The following is a 27062-nucleotide window of genomic DNA, read 5'->3' as shown; positions in this document are numbered from 1 at the left end:
GTCACCCACCACAGTGCTTCGAAGGTATCTAACTTACTTCAGCTCCGATACTTCCTTTCCCACCACGGAAGATGCCACCTCCCTACCCAAGATGGACACCTCTAGGCTTCTAGGAGACACAACACAATGTCTAATGGGACCAGTAAGGTTAAACAGTTAGTAACTGCAAGTTGACATTCTCTAGATGAACTAGAGAAACCATAACACCGTATCAAACAGTTTTCTTAAATCCTCCCTAACGTGGTTCCATGAAGTTGATTTTTCTTTCCAATGCAACAGCAAGCATTGGTAAACGCATAATATGAATCTGTGTGCTCCAGGCTCTTAGTTATTTCACATGCAAATCTAGATACAATTCAAATTTACCCAGATTGATGGAAATGTAATAGGATTCTCTACATTTTGCACACATATCTAGGTATCTCTGAATACAGACCCCCTGTTCACATGTTTAGATATGTAAGCTATGTTGCCCCTTGCTTTTACTATGTCAACATACCACTAAAATGAACTGATCGGGGCAGTGAATGGTGGTGGCAAACTCTGTCCATGAAAGCTCCCTTCAGAAATGCAAAGGGCAGGTCAAGAAATGTAAGACAAATGCCTGAAGCCTGATATGAGGAAGAGAGCACACATAAAGGAGGCTGTCCAACATAGCATGTGTACATACACATGTGCCCCCAGTCACACACTCATGGGAAAGAGATATCGGCCTGCCTTCAGTATAGTTAGCAAAGTATTAACTATGGTTATCTTGCGAAGGGGTGTTTGCACTGAATTTCACTTCCTTTATATGTTTCAGAGCTGTTAATTTTTTTTCCTTACAAAACAGATACAATTTTCACATTTTAGAAACAACAATAAAGGTATTTTTATGGTTAAAGCAACAACATAAAAGTTGGCGGTATTCCAAAAGCAAAAGATAGAGGAAAGAAGACATGATTCAAAGCTGGAAATGGGTTTTCCCTCCCCCCATTTAAGCCCACTTGACTGACCAGTGGCTCAGGAAGTCTCTAGTACTTTGTAGCAAAAGAAACCAAACAAAAGAGAAGCTTATTGTTAAGAAGTGCATTGTGAGAAAACCTCCCCTAAGGATGCAGAAGCAGATGGGATAAGTATTACAGACTCAAAGGCTATTTCCACTTAACCTCCAGTTCAGAGTCAGAATACAGACTACCCCAGAACCCTCTTTTCTCAAAATGGATAAATGACTCGCTACCATGATTTAAAGAAAGGTCATGGATCCCAGGATGAAAGAGGGTTAGATATCAGGTCAAAGATACAGCGATTGCATTTGTGTTAGCTGTGCTTAATGGGAACTGCATCTCAAGGAAGGCGGACTAAATTGTTGAATTGTTTTCAGATGAAAAAATTGTGTTTGTGTACATAGCAATGACAAAGCAAACGTGATGTATTCACATCTCAGCTCCAATGTTTACTAGTTTCTGTGACCTGGAAAGTCCACCACATAATGTCTACAGATCGGTATATTCACCAGCAGGAGAAATGGCATAAATCAAGCTCATTCAGATGAAGTAAAAGCCTGTAGGGGATGAGGTCTTGGATTTTTTTTTTCATGTACCATACGTGAATTGTTAACCCAGTTTTATTTCGTATAATTTTAAGAATATTGAAGTGTACCTGCAACTTGGCCTTTGCCTCAATCAGGAATAGTGGGTACCTGTAGGCCTTTAATGATCTTTTCTCATTGATGATTCATTTGTAGACACAGTATGACCTTATGACCTTCAAGTAACATTGGACAGAAAGGTTGCAACTAGTCCCTGCCCTTTGACCAGACCCTCTCTTGTGTTTTCTCCTGCCTCCACTACGGTTTGTATTACTTGATGTTTTGGGTCATGGACCATGTAGCTTCAATCTTCAACAGCAGCTAATCTCTCAAAGGATACTGGGGCTTTTGACTACATACCTGGCATTGTCCTAGGTACAGTTTCTAGAATCCAGCGACAGACCAATGAACAAGATAGTCATAATCTCTACCTTCATGGGGTTCCAGCAAAAGTGGGTGTGTTGGTTATTTTATGTGTTAATTTAACTAAGCCAGGGAACCCAGATGTTTGGTCAGACACCAGTCTGGATATTGTTGTGAAGATACTGTCATATGAGATTAACCTTTGAACCAGCCCATTCTGAGTAACACAGGTTACTCTCCATAACTCGGATGGGCCTCGTCGAATCAGTGAAAGGCTTTAAGAGGAAAAGGACTGAGATCTGCCAGGCAAGAGGGAATTCTGCCTCCAGACTGCCTTTGGAACTCAGGCATACCATAAACGCTTCCCTCGGTCTTCTGCCTGCCTGCAGGCCTACCTGGTAGATTTTGGACTTACCAGCCTCCACAATTGCATGAGCCAATTCCTGAACTAAACTAACTAACACACTCTCTCTCTCCCTCTCTCTCTCTCTCTCTCCAGGAAGAGTGCTCTCAACAGGAACTGAATAAGCTGGCACCTTGAGAAATGTTTCTGTTGTTCAAACCACCACCCAGACTACGATTTTCTATTACAGTAGCCTAAATGGACTAAGACACCAACAAAATGGAGATTCTCCTTTATTCTTCTCAGTCATATCCAGGGACATAAACACTTTGCTGGACAGTTAGATAAGCAGGCACTACCTTATGCGATACCTTTTTGAAGATGACTATGTCCCTACTTGTCTCTGTTATATTATTATATACATATTATATACTTATGGTCTCCTCCAATCATATGCTCTTTAAAGCACCCACCCCTAATTTTCATCTTTTGAAGGATTCCCATGACACCAACTAATTGCTTGCTTTGACACCTGACCTTTTTCTACCCTGAAAAGTGGTATGGGGATGATTAAAGGCAGATCTCTAGAACTACAGTATGCAGCTCTCACTTCCAGCTCTACATTACTAATCTCTGTGTGCCAGTGGGTCTTATGGTGACATAAATTTGGTTAAGTCAATATATGTAAAAGTCATACACTCTGGTTCACAGAAGCTCCAAAATACCAATGTTAGTTTTAGTATACTCTATGGTTATTGTTGCACCCACAAGCTGTCTTCCTACTCCTATGCCTGGGTCTACCTAGAAATCACTGGAATCAATTCAGTGAGTATCCCATGTCATCTCTTTCACATGTAAGTTTCTAACCACCTACCAAGGCTGCCGTCACATTGTTGTAATGCTTTAGGCCTAGCTGACTCTATTCGCTACCAATCACTCAATCACAGAAAGACAAATTTAAGAAGGAAAAAAATACACAAAATTCATCATTAATATTTATCACACTCCTATTGCTATCAACCACTGCATTGCCCATAATAGACCCAGGCCTCGGAATAGGGGCTTCACAGATCCTGTTTAGTCAAGTTCATTTAATAGTAACGCCTAAAGTATGTTTATTGTCAACTCTGAAAGGCTTGCTGCTACTCTTTTCCACTATGGTTCTTTTAAATAATTTCCATTTGAGGCCAAGAAATGCTTTCATTGTGGCTTGCCTCTGCAATTTTTGTTATCAAAACATTCCTCAGTCAGCATTTCTGAATTACTTTTCACCATGTTCAGTGATCAAGAGCCTTTTAAGTGGAACAGTTGGTATAATAATTCTAGAAAAAAAGTACATTCCTGGGTAATAAGTGACCCTAAAACATTGACAACTGAAAGGATCCACATGCAGGAAAAAAACAATCTAATGCAGTTCTTCAATAATCAAGTAGAAACTATTCTATATTACTGTCATTTGCATTCCCTTGGGCCTCTCCAGTTTGGTGCTGAAAATGAGGCCTTTGGGAGATGAATTTTGCCTTTATTTGCCCCCAAACACCAACTCCCAACAGTGCCTCCCCTCTTCTGCCTTTTATTCAAGGTCCATTGGCAGTCCCTTGAAAGTCAACTTTGCAAGGCCATTTTCAGTCACATGACCAACCTTCACAGGACAACAGCAGAGAGATTTCGTAGATTCTGCTAAGCTCTGCCTTGCTCTTGCCATTGCCTTGTAATTCACTACTGACTTAGCTAGGTATTGGTAAAATACTTTCTTTTTTTCTTTTTTTGGGGGGTAGTGTGTTAGTTTCCCAGAGCTGCCATACATAGTACCACAAATCGAATGCCTTGAAAAATCAGAAATTGATTTTCTTATAGTTCTGTAGGCTACACAGAAATGAGGGTGACCTAGTCTTCATCCCTTTTATAATCGGTATGTGGAGAGGCACTGAAGCAGTGCTCTTTGTCCCTAAAAATCTTATGGCTACTTCCTTTTCTACCTGTAGTCTTCATTCTACTGAGAGCATAACTGCATTCAATGGGAAGGAACTGGACCAAGGACAAAGCTAAAGGAAAGACCTGGGCTATATTCAGGGAAGAAAACAACAACACGCATTCTCTGACCCTATTGTGTTAAAACTGGGCCCAAACCCCAGAAACTATAATAAGTTCTTTTTTTAAAAAAAAAATCTTTATTTTTTAAAGTATTACAGATACCCTTCTTCCTCTCCCCCCCCTTGACCCCTTCCTCCCCACTCCTGCCTCCTCCCCAGCCCACACTTCACTATTGTCTGTGTCGATGGGTTATGCATATATGCATATATGTTATTGGGTTGATCTCTTCCCTCCCCACCACCTTCCCTCTGAGAATCCTCAGTCTGTTCTATGCTTCCATGTCTCTGAACCTATTGTGTTTGTCAGATTATTTTGTTCATTATATCCCACATATAAGTGAGATCATGTGATACTTGTCTTTCTCTAACTGGTTCTTTATGTGTATTACCTACTTAGATCCTCACAAATATTTGTGAAATACATAGTATTATTATGCCCATTGTATAGATGAGAAAATGAATGTAATTGCAGTGAAACTAATGTAATTGCAGTGCATGAATAAATAAACTACAGTTACATAGCTAGAAACCAGTACATAGCTAGTACTCCTATTTAGCCTATCAGTTCTTAACAATTTTTGCATTTTGCTTTTGTCCTTATCATTAAAGTAGCACAGTTCATAGAGTGCTTAAGACCATACCCTATAAATACCTTATATGGTTTTTCTACTGTTTTTAAAATATATATTTTTATTGATTTCAGAGAGGAAGGGAGAGGGAGAGAGAGATAGAAACATCAATGATGAGAAAGAATCATTGATCAGCTGCCTCCTGCATGCCCCCTACTGGGGATCGAGCCTGAAATCTGGGCATGTGCTCTGACCAGGAATTGAACCCTGACCTTCTAGTTCATAGGTTGATGCTCAACCAGTGAACAACACTGGCCAGGCTGGTTTTTATTCTTTTAAAGTTGATGAACAATCCTATCTAATAATAGACAAACATGGTTATTGACCATACCTTCGCTACGCCTCCCATTGGCTAATCAGCACGATATCCAAATTAACCGCCAACAAAAATGGTGGCTAATTTGCATACTGCAGGCAGGGCGGGACAGCACAAGCCGCCAGTGTGAGCCGCCATCCAGGCCCCCGTGTGTGACCTCAGAAGCCACCTGCCTGCCACCTGTGATCGGATCTGATCCCGGGCTGCAGGCTAGCCCCAGAAGCCGCCTGATATGGTAGTAACTCTATCAGTAAGCACTCTGAAAGTCAGTGGCATAAATGCACCAATTAAAAGACAGATTATGAGGGTGAATCAAAAACAAAACCCACTTTAAATATAAAGACACATATAGATTAAAAGTAAATGAGTTAAGCTGCAGCCTGTTTTGCTCAGTGGATAGAGCATTAGCCCGTGGACTGAAGGGTCCCAGGTTCGATTCCAGTCAAGGGCATGTACCTCAGTTGCTGGCTTGATCCCCAGTCCCTATCAGAGCATGTGCAGGAAGCAAGCAATCAATGTGTCTCTCCTTTTCCCTTCACTCTCTCTAAAATTCAATGGAAAAATATCCTTGGGTGAAGATTAACAAAAACAAAGTAAATGGATTAAGTAACATTAAAGAGGTTATAAGAAAAATATATTCCAAATTTTGTTAGTTGTATAATGGTTATGTTTAAATTATTAACACCTAAGAAATTGGGTGAAGGGTACATACAATATGATATAGTATTTTATAGTTTTTCTTTTACATGTATGAGATTATTTCAAAATAAAATATTAAAAAATTAAAAATTAATAAAATATTAATTGAAACATATCTGCATTACATGAAAAATCTCCTAATTGCTTCTAGCATAATTTATTAAATTGTGCTAAAATTTACAAGGGTTCAATTAAAAAATATCTTAATTCTAAATGATATAATAGAAAAGATATAATAGTGCAGTTATAAGCACTTATCTGAAAATAAAAATTTAAAGAAGTGAATTTAAAGAAGGGAGTAGCCAAAGAAAATATATGCACAACCCATGGACACAGACAACAGTATGGTGATGGCCAGAGAGAAGTGGGGGGCAAGTGCTGGGTAGAGGGGGCAAAAGGGGGTAAATAGGGACATCCTATATAATAATAATAATAAAAGGCTAATATGCACATTGACTGAATGGCAGAATGACCGGTTGCTATGATGCGCACTGGCCACCAGGTGGCAGACGCCCAATGCAGGAGCTGCCCCCTGGTGGTCAGTGCACTTCCATATGGGGAGTGCCACTCAGCCAGAACCTGGCCCATGGCTGGCCAGCGCAGTGGCTGTGGCAGGAGCCTCTCCCACCTCCGTGGCAGCACTAAGAATGTCCAACTAACAGTTTAGACCCTATCCCTTGGGGGCCTAAGCCTTTAGTCGGACATCGCCCGAGGGCTCCCTGGCTGCCAGAAGGATGTCTGACTGCAAGCTTAAGCCTGATCCCCTGGGGAGTGGGCCTAAGTCAACAGGTAGACATCCCCCAAGGGGTCCTGGACTGCGAATGGGTGCAGGCTGGGCTGAGGGACCCCCCCCCCCCCCTCAAGTGCACAAATTTTTGTGCACCGGGCCTCTAGTCAGTATATAAAATACACCTTGAATTCCTTAAGAAGCTACATGCAGAATTAAACCAGACATGTGAAAACTTGTGCTGGCAAACAGCAGGAGTCCCATCTTCTTGTTTACTGCTGAATTTAAAGGCACATCATCCCAGAATGTGACACTTGTATAATCAGCAGTTGAATTGTTTTACACACAAATTGCATCTCCCAGCCTAATGTGTACATTGTTATCCTTGCCACTAAAGTTCATGCTCTGTTGGCTCCTCCATCTGGGGTTGTATGCAAATATATTTTTTGTATATACACACATGCATTTTCCCAAACACAAATCCAATTTATTGGTATTAGCATGTGCTTTCACCCTCCAATATGCTGAAAGAGAATGCCTGTTGGATACTTTGTAAAAACAGAATTAGATGTAGATTCTGAGCAAGAAATGTCTCTATTGGGTAATATATGCCTACAATCTGCCTCTTCTTTTTTCTTCTTTAATTTTTCTAAATGAGTCAAATGAGCTAGAGCATAACACTGGGCAGCTTTATTTGTTTGACATAATGATTAATTTTGTAACAGTCTCTTTTAATTATAACTGCCAATTCTTTTCTTTTATTAAAAATGTATTTTTTTGCCAATTTGAGATAACATAATTAGTCTGAAGCAGCAGCCAAAAAAACACAAATGGCTTCAGTTTGCAAATTTATGCCCCTCCCACCAACTTATTGAAACATAAGGAGCCTGCTTTCAGCAAAGGCATTGATGAGAATGCTCCACAGTAGTCCTTAACAGTTGAAACTATGTTTATTATCCTTCATTCATCCAGCACCAACAACATCCCAGTCCTGGAACCCAATTATATGTCAGAGATCTGGTAAATGTTTGAGTCTCAAACCAATGGGCTTTCCTGGTCAGTTTCACTCTTACAGTGTAACTGAGGCTTGAACTCAAGCAGAGCATGGGGATTTCTAAGCTTGAGGTTAATCCTTAAGGTCAGACATCTGTATTTCCCTCAAGTAATGTGACTATTTGACAGTGAACAAGTGACGTCACCCTGCTCCCCTTGGAGGTCATTTTCTTCATCTGTAAAATAAGAAGATTGAGACGATCTCTTAAACTCCTTTTAGATCTGGAATTCTGTGATCCAAATGAATCAGTTCACAGAATTATACCAATCCATCTATGTTTATAAATTATAACTTCCACTGTAAGTTGTATTTTTTTTAAACTCATTTTTTAAAAGTATTTTTTATTGATTTCAGAGAGGAAGGAAGAGGGAGAGAGAGAGACAGAAATGCCAATGATGAGAGATAATTATTGATTGGCTGCCTCCTGCATGCCCCACACTGGTGATTGAGCCTGCAACCCAGCCATGTGCCCTGACCGGGAATTGAACAGTGACTTCCTGGTTCATAGTTTGACACTCAACCACTGAGATACACCAGCTGGGCTAAAGTTGGTTTTTAAAAGTGTGTGTGTGTGTGTGTTTAACAGTAATCGTCAAATTCTTGATCCTTATGAAAATTTAAGACAGTACTGATGCTTACTAAAAGAGACAATCTCAGTTGCCCCTGATAATATGTTCCTGAGATGAGTAGTCAACATTTTAGCATTTCTTATTTTCTCCCAAATTTTACAGGAAATGATATTTTACAATAATTTTCATAACAAAAAACACTGTTTTGGTTATACAAATATCTCCATCTGGTCCCCAAGGTTTTGTTGAAATTGTTTTCTGTGTATCTCTAGGAGTTCTTTGGCATCTCTCCAATCTCTGCCATTGGGTGGGAAGAGCAGAGGGGAAATATAAGCTGTCAGATCTTGGGGTGAATGAGGATTCCTCAGCAGACTCTAGGGAGGTCTAAACTCCAGTTATGTGAGCAATGAACATAGTACTGAAGGATTATCAGGATTAATTTCATGACTACTGCCTGGGGATCCCCACCGAAAGACCAGTACACAGTCCGGAATGAGAAAATTAACAGAGATATCTTGGAAAAGAACCTTGCTTGTTGAGCTCATTTACACACTTATGATTCTGGCTGTCTTGGTTGATCAGGAGTCAGGGAAGCACCATTTTCGCAACAGTGACTTCCAGGAAAATTATTCACAATGAAAATAAATGGAGGTCTGTGTTCAAGCCAAGAGAAACATTTGCTCAGCTGGAAAGTCAGCCAAGCGGAATATATGCCTGCTCACCTCAGAATGCCACCCTCTAGTCATCTAGTATTTAATCATACGATGATGGGGATGGGAATGCACACTTGGGCTTGGTACAATTTCAGAATTCTGTAATATTCCCTGACCTTAGAAAATTCTTTCTACTCCTTTTTTAGTATTATTTTCTTTATTTTGTGGAGAGTTGCTGTTTTGTATTTTTATTGGTTTTTACCTCCTATTTCTTTATCACCCTCCATGAACAAAATATAAATGTAAAGTGTATAGACAGGCATTCCAGATGACATGATGTTATACGTAGAAAACTCTAAAGGTACCGCCCAAACTATTCAAACTAATAAATTAATTCAGTAAAGTTGCAGGATACCAACATTAATGCACAAAAATCAGTTGCATTTCTACATACTAATAAGTCTTCTGAAAAAAAAGAAAAATAATTCTATTTAAAATAGCATCAAAAATAATAAAATACCTAGGAATTAGTTAATACAGGAAGGTAAAAATTCTGTACACTGAAAAATATAAGACATTGATGAAATGGAACAAAACACAAACTCACGAAACTGCAAGGTGTTCACTACAACCTGTAAGACCTAATGGCCTACGCACATGACTGTACAACATTTCCCAGCCTTCCTTGCAGTTACTTGTGGCCAGATGAACTTGGAAAATGGAATTTGCTTGTGTGTCAATCATGGTCCATAAACACCTTTCATGTTCTCCTTGATCTATTCTCTCCCTTCTCCCTGCTTGCTATCCAGAAGAAGAGAATCCTGAACTCACAAGACCCAAAGAATGGCAGAATTGTAAGAAGAACACAATCAAAGTCTCTGAATAATGACGTAGAAGCTACTTTCTAACCTATGGGCATTAGAATTTGACTGAGCAAAAACTACACTTCCTGTTAAACCATGGAGCTACGAGGGCCAGCTTATTTTATCAGATAGCTTTCTCACCTTAACCTACACAAGTCTTGACCACCTCAATGCAGATATTATTCCTAAAGGGTAAATGTTCAAACATTCCAATTTTTCTCCTACATTGCCACCACAGCTGTATTTCTAAAGCACATCCTATTTTCAACATCATTTGGTAATTTACTGCAGAATAACATAATGATATGTTAATGTCCAAACTCTTTAGTATGTGAGGTCTATAAAATTTCCCATTTTTGTCTTTTAGGTAATTCCTTTCTCTTTACGTCAACTGTGTTCCCACTTGAAGGAGCATAAAAAAAACTCACTGTTGTGATTAATTCACATTTTGCAACTTGTGCATGTTCTCAGGCTTCCATTCCCTTTATTGTTTGTTTTCCCTCCTAGAATCATCCTTATTTCAAATTTCTTCCTGCAGAAACACAGCTCACGTTTCAGCTGCTCACACAATGTTTTTCCCTGCTGTATTCTATTTTGTACTACCAGATTTAAAAAATGAGTTCACATTTACACTTCTAAAACACAGTATTCATAGCACAATATAGCATTTATCATATTGCAGATCACATATTCATAAATTCTTCTGTGCAAGGTTTTGAACTGTTTCAAGTTTCTTATTGTTAATGCCGTGTTCCTATTTCCTAACTCAGTGGATATATATAGTAATATATTATCTTATTTTCAACTGGATGAAATCAATTTTCCCTCCAATAATTTGAAAATTCTGTTTTTTTAAGATCACAATATATTGAATTTTACCCTTAATAATTGCATTTTTGGGGCCAAAAAGCAATTACAAAATAATGGGACCAATAACTTTGCTAGGGAGCAGATAAAAAATAAACTTACCCTTTCACAAAAAAAAATTACAAAAAGTTCTTTCTGTATTAATAATATTCAGTTCAAAGTACTTTTCACTTATTAAAAATAATTTAAAAATTCTCACCAATGACTATTAGCATAATCAGTTATTGTTTGTCTTTTACTGTCATGAAACAATAAACAAACTTCACAAAATTCAAAATTATCTTTCCCTCCTTATTTCAAACAATGCTGTTCCTCTGTGATGTAAAATTATTTTGGTCTTTTAAGTACACCTTAGAAAGAATATGCAATAACAATCCAAAAGTAACACAATTTTAATCAACTTAACTTGGGGGAAATTTGATATGTAAGTAAAGCCAAAGATGTGAATAAAACTACACCATCTATTTTTTAAATATGTAACTTTTTAAATGTGAAACTTCAAAGGAATACATTTTAAAAACATCATTAAATATATATATATATATATATGTGTGTGTTCAGAACATTAAGCATCTTAATTTCAATAAGCATAACTACTAGAATTATTTCTTTTTTCCAGTATTTTTTTGATAGTAGTGTTCCTTACTAGTGACTTTTAAAGCATCAAGAATATGAAGTATGCAATGGAATCCTATTAGATGGGCTGAGCTAATACATATACTTTAAGAAGCTTATATTGTCTATCAAATAGGCTCAAATATTGGTCTTTATTATTAAATACTGTAGTATACATGATTTCCTTCAGTTCCATAGAAAGTCATGAGAATCATGAAATAGTGTTGTACCACAACTTCAAGTCTCCATCTACTTTCTATCAAAGATAAAATCAAACTGACATTTTTTACTCACCTATCATATTATTATTTTTTTTTTGGCAAATAAAACTGAAGTCAGAAACATTATAATGAACATAATAAATTATTTTCTATGGCTTTATGTGGATTCCCATTGGAGAAGATGTCATTCTAATGAGTGGTGATCATGGGTTCCCAGGCACCTCTGCTAAGTCAGATAGTGACAATTAGCCTGTAGCTGAGGAGCATAACAAGGTTTGCCAATATGAAAAGAGGTATCAGAAATAAACATTTTAGTTTTCCATTAAAATCTTCAGTGTCTTCTTCCATCTGCTGATTTCCCATATGCTCCCCTGTCAGCTGCTCCAGGCCTTACTTCACATTCGGGTAGAGTGATCTAACATGCCCAGTCTCCCCCAATTCTCACCCTTGATGAGGCTTCAGACAACCTGAAGGCATCGCCCTTGCAGGGTATAACACTGGCACTGTGATGTTGGCAAAAATAGGCGATCCATCAACATTAAGAGATGGCACAAGTAGGTCTCTTTGGTTAACCAGAAGCCATCATTTCTTGCAGCATCTCAGAAGAGCTAAAGGTGACCTCCATAGCTATGGATATGGGGCCATGACGAGCATGGTGGGGTAGGGCTGTGGTTTGCCACCTTCCAGAGGACTATCTTCCTGAGCCTAGACAACCCAGCCTGGGCCCCTTGGGATTTGCTGTAAATATTTGTGTCTTCAGCCCACACTGTAAAATATCTAAGGTGTGGCTTATAAACATCTCTTGATTGTGGTAGTGTTTTCTAGTACCTTTTAGAAGCTGATTTATTTTATAATGTATCTTTCATGATTTTTTAAAAAACACACAGATGAAATGACATTGATTCAGAACCACCTGTCACGTACAAAGTTATCATAATATCATTGACTATATTCCCTGGGCTGTACCTTATATTCGCGTGACCTATTTATAACTTTTAATTTCATGTTTTTAAGAAATTGAGTTGGTAGTCTGAACATGCTAGATTAAAATAAGGAAAACATATTTTCATTATCATTGAAGAGGGTTAAATATACAGCAATATATATGAAGAGAAAGGAAAATGCGGCATAGGCTTACTGGAGTCTGTTAGATTTTTCACTTCGTCAAGTTATAGGAAATTGAAGAATTGATAGTAAAGGAATCCATCAGGGCAACTGTTAGTGTGTGTGTGTGTGTATGACAAACTTAATTCTAATCTCTTTTTATTTTAAATATTTAACATTGCAATTGAAGGCTCTCATCAAGCAGTTGCATAAAAGTCCATGTCAAATTCAGCCATTATATATGGATCAAATGAAATTTATAAGGAAGAAAGTAGCTTTCAGAATTAAGCCTTTTTTTTTTTTTTAACTAGAAAGTGTCCTTGTACATATTTACCTTCCAAGACGGACTGCTGTAAGTCACAGTGATGGAAAGAGACAAGGCTCTATAAAAAGCATTAAGGGGGATCAATTCTCGGCCAGAGCATCTTGGATGCTGGGTAGTGCACTCTGTCAATAAAAACATAACCACCTCTCACAGGATTTTCTTTTGTTACAGTGCTCCACAAATCTCCGTGAAAGGCTTATAGGAAAGCAGAAAGCATGCCCACTGTGTTGCAGTATTACTGGTCTCTGAGCTCCGTAAACTGCTTTCACTCTAATTACTAGGAAACTGGGCTCAGGTTTAATTTCAACAAATGTGCTTTCCTATGTTATTTTGACCCTGAACTGTCCATCACACCAGGTGGACATAGATTGGGAAGCATAAGGACTTTACAGTTCCAGGGTGCTTAATCTTAAAATCTTCCCTTTCTGTCCCTTTTCACCCCTTTTTATTGCTGTGACAAATTTAGGTTCTATGGTAGCAACTGATTCCATGGCACCTGGAGAGAGGAAAAGGCTCCTGAGAAGATGTCAGTTGAATTCCTCCCCCACCTCTGTCTGAGTTAGGGAAAAATGAGGCTTGTCCTATCTAATAAAGAGGGAATATGCTAATTGACCCTCACACATCACAAAGATGGAGGCGCCCACAGGCAATAAGGAGAGAATATGCTAATTGACTACCCCGCCCTCAAAGATGGTGCTACCCACAGCCACAGGATGGCTGGCAGGGGAGGGCAGTTGTGGGCGATCAGGCCAGCAGGGGAGTGGTTAGGGGGTGATTAGGCTGGCAGGCAGGCAGGCGAGCAGTTGGGAGCCAGTAGTCCCGGATTGTGAGAGGGATGTCTGACTGCTGGTTTAGGCGATGTCCAACTGCGGGATCGGGCCTAAACCGGCAGTTGGACATCCCCCAAATGGTCCCAGATTGGAGAGGGTGCAGGCTGGGCTGAGGGACAACCCCCTAGTGCACAAATTTTGTGCACTGGGCCTCCAGTTTAAATATAATTTGAATAGCCTAAGAAATAAAAGCAAAAGGCACAGAAAGAAGCAGTTTCAGTTTGTACCAATAGCTGCCAGACTCCAAGAGAAGCCCATCACTGGATATGTGGACATTGACAAGTAGGAAATGGAAGGAAACACCATTAGAGGACTGGATGTGTGGTCAAAAGACTCAAGTGTAAGTCATTGTCATGAGGGATTCTATGTGTAATGCATAACTTGGGAAAATTATGATCATTTACAACCTCCTTTTATTTCCCAACTGTAAAATGAGGGTGTAGTGATGGTTCAGCTCATTTCAGGTTTGTTAGGAGTATTAATAGAAGGATATTTTTAAATGGATTTTTAAAAATATATATATTTTATTGATCTTTTACAGAGAGGAAGGGAGAGGAACAGAGAGCCAGAAACATCGATGAGAGAGAAACACCAATCAGCCGCCTCCTGCACACCTCCCACTGGGGATGCGCCCACAACCAAGGTACATGCCCTTGACCAGAATCGAACCTGGGACCCTTGAGTCCGCAGGCCGACGCCTTATCCACTGAGCCAAACCGGTCAGGGCTAAAATGGATTTTTATTGCTGGTCTTCAGCTATTTCATCCTGACCTATGTCGCAATCATAGATCAGGATAAAATATCTTCACAAATTCTATGGCATGGAAAAAAATGAGCACTGATTGAAATATTGTAATTCTATTAGTCCTGGTGAATGTTAATCTCAGAAAAATTGGCTATCGTACTCACAATTCTTCTATTCTCTCTCTCTCTCTTTCTCTGTTCTGGTATTTCTGTAAGGATCAATCTCTGATTTTGTTGTTTTTCTTTTAATTGTATAAGTAGATAATATCTCTTTTGGGCTTAGGTTAGGTTGTTTTAGGTTTCATGTTTTGTTGTTATTTGGTTGCAGCCAGAGCCCAATAATTTCATTACTTTAGAGAAAATTTTTAGAGAAGAGAGGGGGTACTTCTATAAGAAAAGGTTACAGGAGACTTCATGAGGGATCTACTATTTAATGTATTTATTGATTCACTGATATGAATTAGATTCCTTCTCTATGCCTTGCAGTGTGCTAGATACTAAACATCTAACATCCCAGATCATCAGATTTGGTCCTGCCTTTATCACCTAATAGGCAAGGAAAGTAATAAAGAGGCTTTTTTTGTTTTTTAAGTAGCACAGTCTGACAAGGACCAATAAGGAAAGGAACAAGTTGCTGAGACTGAGATGAGACAGTCAAGAAAGGCTTCTTGGAGGAGGTGACATTTGCACTCACTTCGATAAATGAGAAGAGACTGCATGCGAAGAGATTGTGGAGAAGAGTGTATGATATGGGGATGGGGATAGTGTGCAAATCCTATATAATAAAAGGCTAATACACAAATCTACTGAACGGCGGTACTACCGGTTCCTATGATGTGCACTGACCACCAGGGGGAAGATGCTCAACGTAGGACCTGCCTCTGGTGGTGAGTGCGCTCCCATAGCCAACTTACCGTGGCCAACCAACCTTTTGCAGTCCCTCCCCTAGCCGATCAGCCCTGATTGGGACTGGGTGAGACAGCCCTGATCAGCCAGGAGGGCCCCCACCCACGCATGAATTTGTGCACTGGGCCTCTAGTAATTATATAAAACAAAATACAAAGGCTCTTTAGTGCAATAGTTCACTTCCTATGGGTCCAGGCTTCTGGAAAAAACAAAATTAATGGGGGCCATTTTTAGTTTTCCAGAACCCTGGGTAGTTCCTGGTGATTCATTTTTATATTTTTAATTAATTTATTTTATATGTTTTTATTGAATTTTTGGAGAGAGAGGTAGGAAGAGGGAAAGAGAAAGAGAGAGAGAACCATTGATGTGAAAGAGAAACATTGTGACCTCCCATGTATGCACCTCTACTGGGGACCAAACCTGTAACACAGGCCTGTGCCCTGACCAGGTATGCAGCCAGTGACTTTTCAGTGCAGGGGACAACTCTCCACCAACTGAGCCACACTGGCCAGGGCCAGGTGATTGATTTTTAGATCGAATTTTCTCAGCTTTTATATGACTTGTGTTGCTACCACACTTCAATAAGTTCTGTTGTTTATGAGATGAGACTTTTGTGATGAATCAGGGCTGTCTCTGGGGGAAAACCTTCATTATTCAAACAGTTTAGAGGGTTCTAAAACAGAAAACTGCGTGGCTGTAAATTTCAAATGGCTGTAATTCTCCCTCACCTCACTGGGAAGCTTAGATCTATTCCAAGCAAGTTTTAGGATAATGGTCTTGCCATTTCAAACTAACATCATCTCTCTGGGGCATTAATATTCTGTCAAAATTATTGCTGGCTGCATTGCTGCTTATGTTCTTCCTAATGATGGGGGGTGGAGAGAGAGGGAAGAGAGGGAAGAGAGGGAGGGAGGGAGGGAGGGAGGGAGGGAGGGAGAGAGAGAGAGAGAGAGAGAGAGAGAGAGAGAGAGAGAGGATGAATAGCAGAAAGAACACTTGGTACATTTGAGGCACATCCCTCTCTTGCCTTTGCTTTGCCTGGTTGTGCAGAGTAAGCAGGTTAATTATTGCCTTGAAATTGTTTTATGAAAGGTTTACATCTTGACATCTGCTGAGTCATAACATCAAAATGGTTTTCCCACGTTGCCTGTGAGATAAATCAGGTAGACTCTTCAGTAGCAGTATTGATTCTGCATTAATCACTCAATTCCTGTGCAACTCTCCCACAGTGCATGAGCCTGTTATTTCTTCCAGAACGCTGAGGTAGAGATGTGGCCTGTGTAGATATGAATGTAACTCTGATAAATCTAAGTGTATTTTTTTATATAACTTGCAAATTAACTGTATAACATTTGGCTGTTGGTGGTTGGTTGGCTTGCTTTATTTTACTTTGCTCTCATTGATCCCAGTCCTTAATAGGCTAAAAATGTTATTATTTGAATTAAAAGGTGCCCTACATTACTCAGTTGGTTTCAGTTGATTTTCTAAATTATTTATGTAAATGGTGATGGTAAGATTTTCTTTCACCTGTTGTGACCCTAACACAGTATAGTTGCTTTACATTCTCACAATCATAGAGGGGATAAACCCAGAATTTTGTTATAAAATTCAACATTTATAAAAATAACAAAATATTTGCTATAGAAAATATTTGCTCTCAACAAGTAACCTACCTCTTAATATAAAGAAAATATACTCTCTTTTATGGTTTAAAATTTAAGATTATAGACTTTAAACCACTTCCTTTGCACAACCTGATTAGTTTACCCTATTTATTTACTCTTTTCATTATTATGATAGCTAAAGCATTGCATGCTAATTTGGAAGAATATTTGAAAATAAATAAAATGCAAGGGATATGATATTTTGCTTCTAACCAGGACAAAGAAAGTCACAAAAGATTTCTGTCTCTGACAATCAAAACAAGCCCCCCAAAAAAATCACAGTTTTTCTGAGCCTATCAGAGACTTCTACATGCAAAGAAACCATGATACAAATTCTAGAAGGTAATGAGTCTGCACACATCTGGGCAGAATGATGAGAGAAGGGGGAAGTTGCTATTTACGGGAGTAGGGAGAAACAACCAAACCGTTAATATCCTTTTAAGAGCTGTGTCTTGGCCGACATGAAAAATTGGACTCCAAGGAATCCAGACATAGAACAAGTGTGCACTCTTCCTCCAACTCTTCCATGGCTCCTCACCGTGTGCTTTGAGGGAAAGGCTGAGTGCAGAACAGGTGAGCTGAGAAGACAGCCACTAGGCTTGTGTGGCCTCCCACAGCTACAACTACTATGTGTAGGTTGTTCAATCTGGCGCCCTACCTCTAGCAACTCATCTTTGTCAACTAAAAGAGAGAGTAACTATTTGATAAGTTAGCCTCCTGATTTAAATCAAGGTTTGTTTCTGAGTCAGAACACTTTTAACCGGCCAAGTTACTGCCCTGGCTCCTTGTTAATACAAAGTGTTCACCAAATACCACATATTTGAGAAGAATTGACCTTATTTAAAAATGAGAATAAAATAAATAAACATAAAAATTTAAGCTCTGCACAGCAAGAGCACTAGGAAAAGAAAGAAAGAAATGGAGGGAAAAGAGAAATAAGACACAGATGTTAGTACAACCTTTCTTCTGCAAATGATGTTGAGCAGGAAGATCTATTGGGGAGAAGTTTGAAATAATAGGTACGTGGAATTTCTCCGTTGTCTTTCATATTTGTTTTTTATTAGCTAGAGATTATGGAGACAATGATTCGTGATTCAGCTGAAAGCAATTAGGCTCCATTTCTATCATATAAGGACATGGATGCCTGTAGGAGTTATCTAGTTCCCTCTTTATTCTCTTTCATCCTGTCCACCCTCAAATAAGAAAGAAAGGAAAAGGAAAAGGATGCTTTTCTGATATAAGAAAGTAGCTTATTATATTTACGTCATAAGGAGAACAAGACAAGCATGTTACCAAGTACATTGTTTTAAACAACATTGCTAATGGGAAGTTAGTTCAGCTATTAACCTTCGACCTGTGCTCAATTCACGGGCACCTCTGTTTCAGAGAAATGTCATTGAACTGTGCTCTGGAGCTTCTGACTTGTTAACTTTGAAGTGACTGCAGGGGGATGTTTGCAGGGAAAGCCCAGTGAGAAGGTTAGAGGACTCTTGCCTCCCCAACTGCCCCGGATGGACATCTGAAACATCATGTTATTTAATGACCGGAGTGCAGGATAATGAATTCCTTCAGGAATAAGGGAGACATTTTAGGAAAGTTAGAAAAAAACACTTTTTGAACAAAGTATAAACATTTGCTTCACTCCTGCAGCTCCCTGAATCTAAGCTGTATCTTATGAACATTCGGTTTATATTCAAGCACCTTTTATGAGATTCTGCAATGTGGGAAAAAATGACGAGTGTGACCAAACTGTTGATTGTGGCTCTTTCGGGGTGTGGAAAATATGGTTGCTTGTTTTTGACTCCTTTCCACAGTTCTATACTGTGCAAACCTTCAATCACAATCATGTATTACTTTTGTAATGAGGAAAATCTTTATGAAGATATTTTATATTCCTTATGATAGTCTCATTGTGTTCAAATTATGTACAGAAACATTACCAAGAACAGTAACAGGAGTCAATACCTAAATGCTTTCCATGTTTGGGCACCTCAAGTATTTGATTATTCTAATTGCTAGCAATTCTGCCTTCTATCTCTTTGTTTCTCTAGCCCCGGCCTCTGTTCTCTGACCCTAGAGTAGTGATGGCGAACCTATGACACGCGTGTCAGAGGTGACACGCGAACTCATTTTTTTGGTTGATTTTTCTTTGTTAAATGGCATTTAAATATATAAAATAAATATCAAAAATATACATCTTTGTTTTACTATGGTTGCAAATATAAAAAAATTTCTATATGTGACACGGCACCAGAGTTAAGTTAGGGTTTTTCAAAATGCTGACACGCCGAGCTCAAAAGGTTCACCATCACTGCCCTAGAGCCTTGCCCTTTTTATTTAAATTGCAGACTATAGATGAGCAGCCTAGACATCACATGGAATATTCAAAGGTTAACACAGAAGGGAGAATTCAAAAACCCAAGTTCATAATGAAGTCTATTTTACTTAATCCAGGTCATAATAATTAATTTTTCCAAAGATAGTCAGGGATTTAAATATAAACCCAGAAGAATGTCCTTAGTCAGTGTGGAACAATTGAGAAGAATATAATGATGATGACAACAGTAACACATTACCATTTATTGAGAGAGGGAGGGAGAGGAGGGAGGAGAGGGAGAGGAGAGAGAGAGAGAGAGAGAGAGAGAGAGAGAGAGAGAGAGAGAGAGAGAGGTGCTGGTGGATTTTTAACAATCCAAAAGGCAACAAATAGAAAAATTTATGTTAATCTCAGAAATTTTAATATCAATCGCTATCAATTTCAGCTATTTTGTTTTTGTAGTCTCCTTTTGAGGCTTAATGGAATTTGTGAGATTACCCTTTGAAATTTTTAGTCAGATTTAGCTGTACTAAAGGATTACATTTCACAAAAAATAAGGTTTTATTTTACCTATTCATGATTTCTTTTTAGATTCCTACTGTGATTCAGAATCAAGATGGTTGCCAGCATGCCTAGTTATGCAAATATGGTACCCACATTGAGAATCTCAAGTGAGGAACTATCTATCTACATCTTCCCTTGCTCCCATACTTTACAGACTATATAGTGAACTGGAAAGTACACATGATACATATTAATGAAAAAAAAAACATGCAGCATAAGTCACTATTAATTATATATATTCACATGGACAAAAAAGTTCTAAAATGAGTACAATGATCATCTTTAGGTAAGAAAATAAACTTCATTTTTTGCTTTAAACTTTCTAATTTCCAAAATAAACATGTATTTTATAGTGAAAGGAAAGTTACTAAAACATAGAATAAAAAAGTATAACATAGATTATTAAGGCAATAGATTATAAAGTTTAAGAGGATGGTTCAGTGGATGAAGTACTACCTCCTGAACTACTGTAGGTGGCCCTAGGGCAGTGGTCATCAAACTGCGGCTCGGCAAACCGCAGCTCGCGAGCCACATGCAGCTCTTTGGCCCCTTGAGTGTGGCTCTTCCACAAAATACCGACTTCTGCGCATGGGCCACGAAGTTTCAATTGCATTGTACGTGCGCGCCCGCACGTGTTATTTTGTGGAAGAGCCACACTCAAGGGGCCAAAGAGCCGCATGTGGCTCGAGAGCAGTGGTTTGCCAACCACGGCCCTAGGGAAAGGAACTGGAAAATTTATAGAATTTAGGAAGAGAAGGAGAAATAAGAGCATGCTTCATGGATGCAATTGTATGAGGAAAAATACATGCACAAAGTAAAATACTTTGAGTTGTATTGACCTGTTTAGCAGAAGCAACACAACAGCTATTTAAATGTCCATTGATTTACTCAATAAGTATGTATTAAGAGCCATGTTGTGCTAGAACCCATAGGGTCTGGAACAAAAATGCCAGGTACAAAAGGGCTCCTGTTCTTAAGGGACTTATAATTTTGTAGAGCCATGCATAATAGCCAATAATTACAGAATGGTAAACATCAAGGTAGACGCAGTCATAGCCTATGGTAGAAACACAGATGGGTCTCTAACATAGACTTTGGGATCAAGAACAATTTTCTAGGGAAAGTCATGCTGAAACTGAGATCTGAAGTATCAGCAGGATGGCCATGGCAACTCTAGACAGAATTTCCAGCACCTTGGGAAGCATAGAACTGAAACAAGGGAGAGGAAAGCAGGTAGTTTTCTGTGGTGAGCATCTCCCAATAAAAACCTTGGGCACTGAATTTTCAAATGATCATCCCTAGATTATTCTGCACGTGTGTGAGCACTATTTGATGCTGGAGGGATTAGCATGTCCTGAGTGTAACTTCACAAGGAGCAGGCTCCTGAAAGCTTGACCCTGGTTTCTCTGGACTTTGCCCCCATGTACCTTCATTCTTTGTTGGATTCACTCTTTATCCTTTTGCTGTAATAAACTCTATGCTGATTTTTGTGAGTCTTTCTAGCAGTAACTAAACCTGGGGGTGGAGGTGGGCCTCCAAATACAGGATGATATAAAACTGGATTAAAGGAAATTTAACTGCAGTAAAATTTTACTTTGGACTACTTGATTCTGGCTCTGAAGATTAAAGGCTGCATGCTTATGTGATACTTTCAATGTTTAAACTTTATCAATTTACCCCTCTAAGCCCTAAACTTTAATTTACAGTGTCTGGGGGCTAAGTACTAGAGATTTCAGTAAATCTTTATTTTATGTTTTTGAATGATTTCAACTTTTGATGGTGAATGACAGTTGGGGATTTTGGGTTATAGAGTAATGCATACAAATTTGACCCTCCTTAATAATTGTTATTTTCAATCAGTGACATGATACACTTCTTTTTAATATATTTACAGTATAATGAGTTCATGAGAACCCTGCTATAAATATGTTTAAAGACTAAACATAATAATAAGTTGCGTATAGACACTGACATGCATAATTCATTGGTGGTAAGGTATATGCAAGTCCCAAGCTCTAGAGCAGTGATGGTGAACTTTTTGAGCTCGGCGTGTCAGCATTTTGAAAAACCCTAACTTAACTCTGGTGCCGTGTCACATATAGACATTTTTTGATATTTGCAACCACAGTAAAACAAAGATGTATATTTTTGATATTTATTTTATATATTTAAATGCCATTTAACAAAGAAAAATCAACCAAAAAAATGAGTTCGCGTGTCACCTCTGACATGCGTGTCATAGGTTCGCCACCACTGCTCTAGAGAATGGTAAGATAAAATTTTAATGACAGTTTTTACAACCCCAAACTCACCTATGCTCTTGAGTAACGGGAATATCACTTATCTCAATAGTGGATCTGGGCAGCTAAGTTGCAAGTTCTCAATGGGACATGTTCATGAAAGTTCTTATGGACCTGTGGGAAATTGGACTGAATCTCCATCTATCTTGTAGTTGCAACTATGAGCTTTACTATTTGTGTTTTTTAAAAGAGTAAAAATATCTGTTCCTGTAAGTGACCATTAAAAATAATTCACTAGTCACTTGACCCAGAAACCCCAGCAAAATTGTGCAAATTGAGAGATTCAAATCTTCCTGTTCACTGTAAGAACACTGTTGAGACTGCCCAGGCCAGCAAGAGTGTGCGCATTCAAAAGGTCACTGAGCATCTGAAGGAAACACTTTACAGAAGCCACGTGTGCCATTCTGTCGTTACAGTGATGAAGTTGGTGGGTGTGCCCCGGTAAACAAGTGTGGCTGGACACAGGGCTGGTGACCTAAAATGGTGCTGCTCTGTTTTAAGCTGCACATGATTAAAAATGCAGAAAGTAATGCAGACATTGAGGGTTTAGATGTAAACTCTCTGGTCACTGAGCACATCCAGGTGAGCGAAGCTCCCAAGATGCAGTGCGGAACTTACAGAGCTCATGGGCGGGTTAACCCAAACATGAGCTCTCCCTGCCACAGTGAGATGATCCTTATTGGAAAAGAGCAGATTGTTCCTAAAACAGAAGAGGAGGTTGCACAGAAGAAAAAGATATCAAACACTTATGGCCCAGGAGTAAATTCAGCATAAAATAAATAGCAATGAATGTAAAAACAAAAAATAAATGAATAAAAATAGCATTTCTCAAAGAGGCTCATTGAATATGTTACATTAGTATTAGCACCAAGATCATTATTAATAATAATATGTTACAAAGTAGCTGATATAGTTGGATTTTTATCTATAAATCATCTGGTCTCAAAGGAATAAAGTGGTCTTTGTAGGACAATTATTCATTTTTAAATGGTACCCAGGAGCTTATAGTACTCCACAAACTATGGAAGATTTGAGGGTGAGGGTGCAATTACTATCTTCCTACCAATCTAAAAGTAATATCATATGTATAGCTTCCTAGGGGGCCTAGGAATGCTGTTTGAGGGTCAATAAAATGTAAAGGTTAATAAGTAGACACAAAAACTATGCCATTTCAAGTATTATACGGTATTAGCTATTCATCAAAGACTGCATGAAGCCTTGGCTGGTGTGGCTCAGTCAGTTGAGTGTGGTCCCATGCACCAAAGGTTGCAGGTTCAATTCCTGGTCAGGGCACATGCCCAGGTCAGGGTGCTTGCAACTGACCTATTCCCCTCTTTCTCTCCTCCTTTCCTCTCTCTGTAAAATCAATAAAGCACATTTTTAAAAATAATGCATTGAGCAGTTAAATATGTGTAATCAAAAAGCAAAAAGCTATTTTTTAATGTTCCTGTAGAGAGTCATAAAGAAAACAGAAAATAATTGTCCTAAACAACAGAAGCAGGCTGTATTTGATTTTCTTTGCTTTATTCTTCTGTTGAAATCCAGCCTTGTCTTTGCAACTTGGGCAATTCCCAACAACACAACTAGAGGGTGTGTTGTTTAGCGAGTGTCCAAGGGGGATGGGAGCCAGGCAAAGAGCAGCTCTTTCTCCAGACTGTACAGGGGAAGCCTGTCTTGTAATACATTCAGTTTAATGTTGTTGCTTACAGACTGATCAACCTCGCAACTGTATTATCCCCTTTCTGCAATGCGCCTGAGCCTATTCTTCGTGTATTTGAATCAACATTAGCTACTTGTGCTCCCCAAAGTTCTTGACATCTTGCCTTGACAATCTCAGCCATGATCAAACTGAACCCAGAATGTATTTGTGAAAAAAAGAAGTCTCAGAAGGGACTATGCACTTGTATAGAATATGTTTAGCTGTGTTGTTTTTTTTAAGGACACATCTACCAACAAATGAAGCAGAAATAATTCTTAGAACTGCATAAATGCATTATACTTCCATTTAGCTGTAAGAATTCTGGGACAAATCAGGTTACAAAACATGTGAAAATTAAAATTTGAAATATTTATACATCACAAAGATAGCTGAAGCATAAGAAAGTCAGGCTGGAGATTTCTGCAAAGAGAAATAGAACTGATATGTCAGATTTGGTGACAGATTACTTATCATTCCAATTACATATACATTTTTTGGCAGTTTATTCTCATGGGTAACACTGAGCATTTTTCTCGTTAATAGTAGTTTTGAGGCAGTGTTATTTGCACTAACAAGGCATATTAAAATGAAAGCAGTGACTACTACAAAGCAAACAAATGTTCTAATGGCCAGGGGATCCTGGCTGGGGCCAAGCTGACAGTTCAATTATCCAAACAGGTTATAAATGACTGCATTGAAGACAAATGCCTTTTGGTTTCCCTCTCTGGGTATTGCTCAATAAGATTGAGAAATGTCAAAGAAAAGATGCCTTCTCTCTAAATAACTATATATATTTCTGAAATGCAATAAAGGTGTGTGTGCATGTATGTGTGTGTTTAAGAAAACCTGGGGCTTGCGGCATTTTTTTAAAGGACAAGTTAACAAGAGCAGGTTACTAGAATTTCAACAACTGAAAAGAAAAATTCTTTTACTGGTACCTTCATGAAATTACAACAAAAGTATTGTCAACGACAAGATTCTGAACAGATCTTCGGAAACACCACATAAAAATTGGGCTTTATCTAGTGGTTAGTATGAGATGTGAGGACAGTAATTCTAGTTTTTACTCTTTTTTTTTTTTGGTAAACTAGAAAATACCAAATGACATTTCGGCCAATCACTCCCTGATTAACAAAATACCTCATTTCTCTGATGAGGTTGCGTGAAAAGCACAGCTATGGATGGAATATGTGATTGAAGGCCTCAACTTGTTTCTGTTTGTTTTTCCTAATTACAGTGGGACTGTATCTTATAAAGTGATATGGACCAAAGTAGAAGAGAACTCTTCTGTGTCATGTGCTATCAATGCGGAGGTTCACAGAATTTGCGAAGCTTCCACACAAGAAGGATGTCATCACAGCATGGGAGCAAGAGCATACGTTTGGAACCAGGTTACCTTGGGTTCCAAGCAAGCAGTGCAGCCTTGGCTGACTCATTGAAGATCACTGACCTTGATGATCTATCTCTGAAGTAGCACTGACAATATGAGCTTTACTCAGGAATAGTAACCAATGCTCATAAACTCCTGGCACAATGGCGGGGCATCATGATGCGTGGTTGATGTTAGCTATTATTATTCCAGTGAGCAGACAGAGAGACATACGGTCATTTGTGTAGGCTCTGAGTGTCATGCACACCACGACCTCTCTTACTAAATCCTTCACTCCCGTCATGTAACAGGCGCTTAGTGAACATGGAATGTGCCAGATACCAGCTGCCGAGTGGGAATAGGTCAAACAACAACAACAAAGGAGAGTCTAAAAAGATCAAAATGTGGTCAGAGCAATAGGCAAGCTAACAATAATGTCAGTCCAGGGAGAGGTATACACTAGATGCACAGGAGGATGTGAGGACCGAGGCACAGAATCCAGACAGGTGGGCTCACTAAAGAAAGACCTCCCGGGAAGGTCATGGTTGAGTAGAACCTCAGAAATGAAGAAGGATTTCCTGGGAGAAAGTGCTGAGGCAATACTAGTAAGGGAGGCAACAACGTGAAACATTTCCTAATAACCCAATTACACTGGGAAAGGAGAGCATGGAGTATACTTCCCAGGGATAGACCTAGGGATATCTAATCTAGTAAGGAGCACAGGCTTACTACAGAAATTTAAAGACACAGAACTGGGTAATATTAGTTATATGTGGACAACATATTTTAAAATACTGTGCATTTTTTAGTCTAAATTTCTAGATGGGGTTCTTTATACATCCTACTTAACCTAATCTAAGACATCTCCATTAAGAAAAATAAGATAAGGTTGCGGGCACATCCCCAGTAGTAGGTGTGCAGGAGGCAGCTGATCGATGTTTCTCTCTCATCGATGTTTCTAACTCTCTATCCCTCTTCCTTCCTCTCTGTAAAAAATGAATAAAATATATTTAAAAAAAGAAAAAGAAAAAGAACATTGCATTTTATGATAAACAGCATCGGAATTAAAACAACAGATTGATACCATTTTATGTAAGCAGATGAAAGCCATTTATTGTATAAAAGAAGCAGTTTTAAAGCCGAGGTTATTTTAATGCTAACTAGCTATTTTTATTTTCTCCTATTGTTCTGATCATGTAGTGATGTGGGGATCAGCATTAATAGCATCAGTCAGCACGTGCATACACATCATATGTTTTACTGCATTAAGTCCTAGAGATTGATCACTGTATGTGTGGTCCTTGTCCTGAAAAAATGCATTAACATGTGTAGCTTGACCTATTTACAATGTGCCCACTATATTTTAATGCTCAATCCTATAAAAAGGTTTATTATACCCAATTTGAAGGTTTAAGCTAAAACCAAAAGATGGTAATTACTTGTCCACAGTCACACAGTTAAAGATCAGTTTCCAACACAGATTTGTAATTCCAAAATTTATATCCTTTTCTACTACATACACTAAGATATTTCTAAGAGCAACTTATTTTAAAAGAAAACAAAGCACAAATTAAAATTTAATTTTAATCAACTTTTATGAGATGATTTTCTAAACAAAATAACAACTAAAAGATATTAGCATGATGTTTAGACAAAAC

The 27062-nt window shown here is 38.6% G+C and overlaps 1 pseudogene; it reads left to right on the top strand.

Annotated features, from left to right (window-relative positions):
• The first annotated feature begins 22565 nt into the window (after nt 1-22565).
• LOC138995005 (large ribosomal subunit protein uL22 pseudogene) lies at nt 22566-23110 on the top strand (annotated as a pseudogene).
• Nucleotides 23111-27062: the final 3952 nt, after the last annotated feature.

The sequence above is a fragment of the Myotis yumanensis genome, unplaced genomic scaffold, assembly GCF_028538775.1.
Source record: "Myotis yumanensis isolate MYYU_CA2020_CCGP unplaced genomic scaffold, mMyoYum1.0.hap1 SCAF_16, whole genome shotgun sequence".
Lineage (NCBI taxonomy): Eukaryota > Metazoa > Chordata > Mammalia > Chiroptera > Vespertilionidae > Myotis > Myotis yumanensis.
The sequence above is the reverse complement of the archived record's forward strand: the minus strand, read 5'-3'. Positions and strand labels throughout refer to the sequence as shown.